We start from the raw sequence: 7,624 nt of genomic DNA, 5'->3' as shown, positions 1-7,624 counted from the left end.
GGACGGGAGACGGAGAGCTGAGTGGGGATTGGAGCGGAATTTTGGAGAAATGGAGGTGGATTTGAGAGGAAGATGGGGAGGGAGTTGGGGTTTTGGGTTGGGTTTTGCGCGAGCGAGGAAGGAAGGTGAGAGCAGAGGGGATATCGTTTGAGCTTTTTTATTTTTTCTTGTTTCGGCTGGTTTAACTGGTGGGATGGACATGTGATGCGGGGTCTACTTTTGGTGGGTCCCACTTGTCATCAGCTTGCCGATGGGATTTAGGGCATCTCCAACTGGGTGAAGCAAATCGGACACTAAAATCGACTAGCTAACTATGTTCGCGTCAGTCCGCGGACACCAAAATAGTCGCGAGCCCAAACTTGTCCGTTTGCATCTGGGGGCAGCGCCGATGTACACCGGCTGCGCCTCCACCTTCGCCCGAGACATTGCCTCCTTCCGCCTCTGCCTCCTTTGTCCCCCTCCTCTTCCTGGTCGTCCCTCGGTGGGGAGCTAGAGTTGCTTGGTGTGCCAGTTGTATCCCGCCAATGTCGCCGTCTTGACGGCTTCCCCTCGCTATCGGAGTTCGATGGCAAAGAAAGGTTGCTCATGACGCCATCGGTCGTAGAGATAAATGGCGGCGGCCGGTTGGAGATTCGAATGCGTAGACGTAGGGGTTTTATTGAGTGGGGACGAATGGCAGCGCATAAATCGAAGAACGGCAGCGCATAAATCGAAGAGGACTGCGGTTGCTCTTCCGCGGCGGTTTATGAGTTCGTGCTCCATTCCGGCGGTTCGTGCGTCGAAGGTTGCCACTCCGGCGAGTGTCCTTCCTGACAGTTGTTGTGCTTAAAGTCGCACCGGCTGAGAAGACGCATCGAGCCAGGTCGCTGCCAGACGGGTCCGTGGAAGAAGCGAGTGGTCGCGCAGCGTGACCGCGGACACATCCATGATGCATATTTAGGCCGCATTTACGTCTCCGCGGACAGCTCGCTCACTATGCATCGCACCGCTAGGCTGGGTGCAGACGCATATTTCGATCGCGCAGTCGGAGGCAACTGTGTCACCCGGGGATGGCCGGAGGAGATTTTTGGCGGCAGTTTTCAAGTGGCAATCGTGGTTTTTTTTTTTTTTTTTTTTTGCGAGTGAAGTGGCAATCGTACTAAGGCACGGCAATTTTGAAGTCTCCAAAACACATGGAAAAGTACTTCCTCCATTTCATAATTTTTATCATCATTTTAGTTTAAATATTAGAACATATAATCCACTATAAACTTGCTCCACTGTATTGTTAAATGTAGATGGGCTGCAGCCCAGTAAGGCAGCCCATATAGTCTACAATTCCTGAAATCTCAAGGCCCATCACGTTGGCAGCTTGGGACAGCCTTGGGGGACAAAGTTTAGTCCCACATTGCTAGTTGGGAGAGAGTTGGAGTGGTATATAAGGGCTGCTGTTCTAGTCATTCCAAGTGAGTGAGAATAGAAGAAGCCCTCGCGCACTCCTCCTCCTCCGCCCGCCCGTCTCGGCTCGGCACGGCACGTCACGTCACGACACGTCACGCACGCACGCACGTCGCGTTTCGTGACTCGAGTTCGAGACACACTCAAGGAAGCCTAAATTTTTGCTTGGTGCACCAACTGTGTTGGGTACGTGTCGACCTGCATGTGCATGCTCGCCGCGTGTCCCTGGCTTCCTACGCGTGTCAACCGGTCGGGCGGCTCTCCTCCCGGGGTATACAAGGAGACCGATCAGATCTAGAGAACAGTGCTCTTAGATCTCTCTCTCTCGCGAAGTTCCTTTTGCTCGTGCTACTCTCTAGTCTTCCCCATCCCGCGACCGCGTGCACAGCCGTCCGGGAGAGCAGGCCTCCGAAACCCCGTCCGTTGAGATCCTGCACCGGGAGACGGGCGATAAGGTTTTTGGGGAGCGTCTCGGCGCGACTGCTCGCTGTTGTTCATCTTCTTCATCGACGGTTCAGCTGCTTCATCGACAGATCCGACTACACCATGGGCGACATCAACAACTCCCATGGTGGTGGTGCTGCTGGTGGTGGTGCGACCTTCCCGGTCGCGATGTACGTGTTTTTACTCTCCTACCTTGCACTGCTACTTGTTCCATGTTCAGATCTGATGCATGTGCTTAGTCTGATGTGTGTGGTTAAGTATGCTTGTGCATCTGTAATCTTGCTTTCGGTAATTAAACTCACACGGAAATTGCCTAATAATCCATCAATCCAAAAACCTTATTTGCTTAGGCAATTTTCACCATCTGGTTTTGCTGCTGCGCTCAAACCGAGCCCGTTTACGGGTTCTCATTTCAAGAGATGGCAGAGTAAGACCCTCTTGTGGCTCACTTCTATGGGTGTGCACCGAGTTGCGGAAGGTATTCCCAGAGGTCCGCTTACTCCTGAAGAGGATAAAGCGTTCGGGGATGCCACCGTAATCTTTGTGGGTGCCGTCCTAAGTGTGCTTGGAGACAAGTTGGTTGATGCCTATCTGCACATCCGAAATGGGAAGGAACTGTGGGATGCACTCGGACGCTAAGTTTGGTGCTGCCGATGCCGGAGGTGAACTCGTATGCTATGGAGCAGTTCAATGACTACGGAATGGTTGAGAACCGATCCGTAGTAGAACAGGCTCATGAGATACGAGATCATGGCAAAGGAACTCGAGCTCCTCAAGTGTGTGCTACGGACAAATTTGTCGCGGGATGCATTGTCGCTAAGCTTCCCCTTCATGGAGGAACTTTGCCACTTCCTCGAAACATCGGAGGCATGAGTTTTCCGTTGAGAATATCATGGGCTCTCCGGATGTTGAGGAGAAGGCGAGGGCAAAAGACAAACACACTCGGAGGAACCGAGGGACGTTCTGCCGCCAATATGGTGCGAAAAATGCCCACAAGTCCAAGGGAAAGAACAAGGGAGTCTCCCGGACTACCAACTTCAAGAAGAAGGGGAAAACGGAGAAGAAAGATCCTTGCTGGGTGTGTGGCGAGACTGGCCATCGGGCCAATCGTTGTCCACAACGCAAAGGAAAGAAATGTCGAGCTGGACGGAACTCAAATTCTGTCGGCATGGTCATTGGCAACACGGAGGAAGGAACTACGGGGTATGGTAATATGTTACCTCATTGTTCTTTCGGTGTTTCAGCCCACGAATGGTGGGTTGATACAAGTGCTAATGTTCATGTGTGTGCCGACATCTCCATGTTTACCTCTTATCGGGCCCGAGGTTCCTCGGTAATGATGGGGAATGGGTTACATGCTACTCGTTCGTGGTGTTGGCACGGTAGATCTGAAGTTTACTTCGGGAAAGATCGTGCAACTGAAGAACGTGCTGCATGTCCCTTCTATCAAGAAGAATCTCGTAAGTGGCTCCTGTCTTATGAAAGATGGGTTTAAGTTGGTGTTTGAGTCCAATAAAGTTGTACTGTCTAAGTATGGAACTTTTGTTGGAAAGGGATATGAATGTGAGGGAATATTGCATTTCTCTCTAGAAGACTTCTGTGATAATGTTGTGAACCATGTAAGCACTAGTGTTAATGAAACTAATGTTTGGCATTCACGACTTTGTCATGTTAATTTCGGTTGTATGACGCGGCTTGCTGATATGAGTTTAATTCCTAAATTCACCTTTGTCAAAGGCTCTAAGTGCCATGCTTGTGTGCAAGCAAAGCAGCCTCGCAAGCCTCACAAGCCTGCGAAGGAAAGAAACTTGGCACCACTAGAGCTCATACATTCGGATCTATGTGAGATGAATGGTGAGTTGACAAAAGGTGGAAAGAAATTTTTCATGACTTTGATTGATGATTCCACTAGGTACTCGTTATGTGTATCTCCTCAAAACTAAAGATGAGGCTCTTGATTTCTTTAAAATCTATAAGGCTGAAGTTGAGAATCAACTTGAAAGAAAGATAAAAAGGGTTCGGTCCGATCGTGGTGGAGAGTACTTTTCTAATGAGTTCAATTTATTCGTGCGGAACATGGTATAATCCATGAGAGGACGCCTCCCAATTCCCCACAATCCAATGGGATTGCGGAAAGGAAAAACCGTACTCTAACAGATTTGGTTAACGCCATGTTAGATGTTTCGGGTTTATCCAAGGAATGGTGGGGGAGGCTATATTGACTTCGTGTCATGTCCTAAACCGTGTTCCAACCAAGAATAAAGAGATTACCCCTTATGAGGAATGGGAAAAGAAAAGACCAATACTCTCCTACCTACGAACTTGGGGCTGTTTGGCAAAAGTGAATTTGCCAATCACCAAAAAGCGAAAGCTTGGACCAAAAACCGTGGATTGTGTCTTTCTTGGCTATGCTGCCCATAGCATTGCTTATAGATTTCTTGTGGTGAAATGCGGAGTGGACGACATGAATGTTGGCACCATCTTTGAATCAAGAGATGCTACATTCTTTGAGGATATATTTCCTATGAGAGATATGCATGGCATGTCTAGTTGGAAATCTGATCCAATACATGAAACTCCTATGGAGTCTGATGACGAATCTGATGATGAGAGTTCAGATTCTGATGAAGATAACAATGAAGCTCCCACAAGGAGTAAGAGACAAAGGACTGCAAAGTCTTTTGGTAATGATTTCATTGTGTATCTTGTGGATGATACTCCCACTACCATTTCGAAGCCCTCGCATCTCCCGATGCGGACTCATCGGAAGGAAGAGGTTCAAAGCGAGATGGATTCCATCTTAGCTAATGGAACGTGGGAGTTATCGGAGCGTCCTTATGGGTGCAAACCTGTAGGATGTAAATGGGTATTTAAGAAGAAGCTTCGAGCCGATGGTACTATTGAGAAGTACAAGGCTCGGCTTGTAGCCAAAGGCTATACCCAAAAGGAAGGCGAAGATTTCTTCGATACCTACTCACACCGTGGCGAGATTGACCACCATTCGAGTACTACTCGTCATTGGCTGCCTCACACGGTCTTCTCGTTCATCAAATGGACGTTAAGACGGCTTTCCTAAATAGAGAGTTGGACGAGGAAATTTACATGGAACAGCTTCGATGGTTTCGTACCGCAAGGTCAAGAAAGAAAGGTGTGTAAATTAAAGAAATCTTTGTATGGTCTTAAACAAGCACCCAAACAATGGCATGAGAAGTTCGAAAGAACTTTGACATCCGTGGGCTTTGTTGTTAATGAAGTCGACAAATGTGTATACTACCGCCATGGTGGGGGTGAGGGAGTTGTCCTATGCTTGTATGTGGATGACATACTAATTTTTGGGACAAGTCTCAAAGTGATTGAGGAGGTAAAAACCTTCTTATCTCAGTGTTTCGAGATGAAAGATCTTGGAGAAGGTCGATGTTATATTGAACATCAAGTTATTGAGAGATGGGAATAATGGGATTACTCTTGTGCAATCTCATTATGTTGAGAAGGTGTTGAGCAGATTTGGCTATGCTGATTGCAAATCTTCTCTCACACCATATGATCCTAGTGTCTTGCTTCGAAAGAATGAAAAGGCAACTAAAGATCAATTAAGATACTCTCAAATCATTGGTTCACTCATGTATTTAGCTTGCGCTACGAGGCTCGATATCTCGTTTGCCGTATGCAAACTTAGCCGGTTTGTGGCCAACCCGGGAGATGATCATTGGCATGCTCTTGAGAGAGTGATGCGCTATCTAAAGGGAACCATGAGTTATGGAATTCATTATACCGGGTATCCAAGAGGACTTGAAGGGTATAGTGATTCCAATTGGATTTCGATGCTAAAATGAAAGCCACAAGTGGATATGTTTTCACTCTTGGTGGTGGCGCTCGTTTCCCGGAAGTCTTGCAAGCGGACCATCTTAACGAGGTCAACTATGGAAGCAGAACTCACGGCATTAGATACGGCTATCGTCGAAGCGGAATGGCTTCGTGAGCTCTTGATGGACTTGCCTATGGTTGAAAAACCAATACCGGCTATCCTCATGAACCGTGATAATCAAACTCGTGATTGTCAAAGTGAAAAGTTCTAAGGATAATATGAAAAGTCCCAAACATATCAAGAGGAGATTGAAGTCTATCGAAAACCGAAGAACTCCGGAGTGATAGCATTGGATTATGTCCAAAGTGCTAAAAATCAGCGAGATCCTTTCACAAAAGGACTATCAAGAAACATGATAGACCTTGCATCGAGGGAGATGGGTTTGAGACCCACTTGAGTTGCCGAGGGGGTAACCCAACCTATGTGATCGGAAATTCCGTGAAGTAGGACATGGGAAAACAAACCGGAGCAACTGAGTTGAGAGAAAATTTAAAACTCCCACTCCGCTGCAGATGCAATTCTCTCATAGCTACTGTAAGGCAGGTTGACAATGTCTTAATGTGTTCTGAGCGGCTCTTGATGAGCGAAGACGCCGTCCTACTGAGGCGATCTTTTGAAGAACACACCTATATGAGTGACACTACTCGGTCATAGTGTGGGAGATTTGGGTGAATCTCTAGTAAGCTCATGAAGGGCCGAGGAGTATGACTTATAAGCTCCACCCGAGGGGAAGGCTAAGGTAGCCTAGTACCGTGCCGGCATTGAGCGAAACTTGCTCGCACAAAGACCGACAATTCAAGGCATAGTCCATTGTTCGGTTGTAGTCAAGCGTAGCACCTTGCCTAAGTGGAAGTTCAACTTAACAGTCTCCACCGAAGTGTAGGTATATTAAACGAGTGAATGGAACTAATGTGTCATCCGATGTGCATATGAGATATGGTGGGGGATTGTTAAATGTAGATGGGCTGCAGCCCCAGTAAGGCAGCCCATATAGTCTACAATTCCCGAAATCTCAAGGCCCATCACGTTGGCGGCTTGGGACAGCCTTGGGGGACAAAGTTTAGTCCCACATTGCTAGTTGGGAGAGAGTTGGAGTGGTATATAAGGGCTGCTGTTCTAGTCATTCCAAGTGAGTGAGAATAGAAGAAGCCCTCGCGCACTCCTCCTCCTCCGCCCGCCCGTCTCGGCTCGGCACGGCACGTCACGACACGACACGTCACGCACGCACGCACGTCGCGTTTCGTGACTCGAGTTCGAGTTCGAGACACACTCAAGGAAGCCTAAATTTTTGCTTGGTGCACCAACTGTGTTGGGTACGTGTCGACCTGCATGTGCATGCTCGCCGCGTGTCCCTGGCTTCCTACGCGTGTCAACGGTCGAGGCGGCTCTCCTCCCAGGGTATACAAGGAGACCGATCAGATCTAGAGAACAGTGCTCTTAGATCTCTCTCTCTTGCGAAGTTCCTTTTGCTGTGCTACTCTCTAGTCTTCCCCATCCCGCGATCGCGTGCACGGCCGTCCGGGAGAGCAGAGCCTCCGAAACCCCGTCCGTTGAGATCCTCGCACCGGGAGACGGCGATAAGGTTTTTGGGGAGCGTCTCGGCGCGATCGCTCGCTCGTCGTTCGTCTTCTTCATCGACGGTTCAGCCGCTTCATCGACGCAGTCCGACTACACCATGGGCGACATCAACAACTCCCATGGTGGTGGTGTCTGTGGTGGTGGTGCGACCTTCCCGGTCGCGATGTACGTGCTTTTACTCTCCTACCTTGCACTGCTACTTGTTCCATGTTCAGATCTGATGCATGTGCTTAGTCTGATGTGTGTGGTTAAGTATGCTTGTGCATCTGTAATCTTGCTTTCGGTGGAAATTGCCTAATA

Source organism: Lolium rigidum, chromosome 1 (assembly GCF_022539505.1).
Source record: "Lolium rigidum isolate FL_2022 chromosome 1, APGP_CSIRO_Lrig_0.1, whole genome shotgun sequence".
NCBI lineage: Eukaryota > Viridiplantae > Streptophyta > Magnoliopsida > Poales > Poaceae > Lolium > Lolium rigidum.
Note: the sequence above shows the minus strand (reverse complement) of the source record.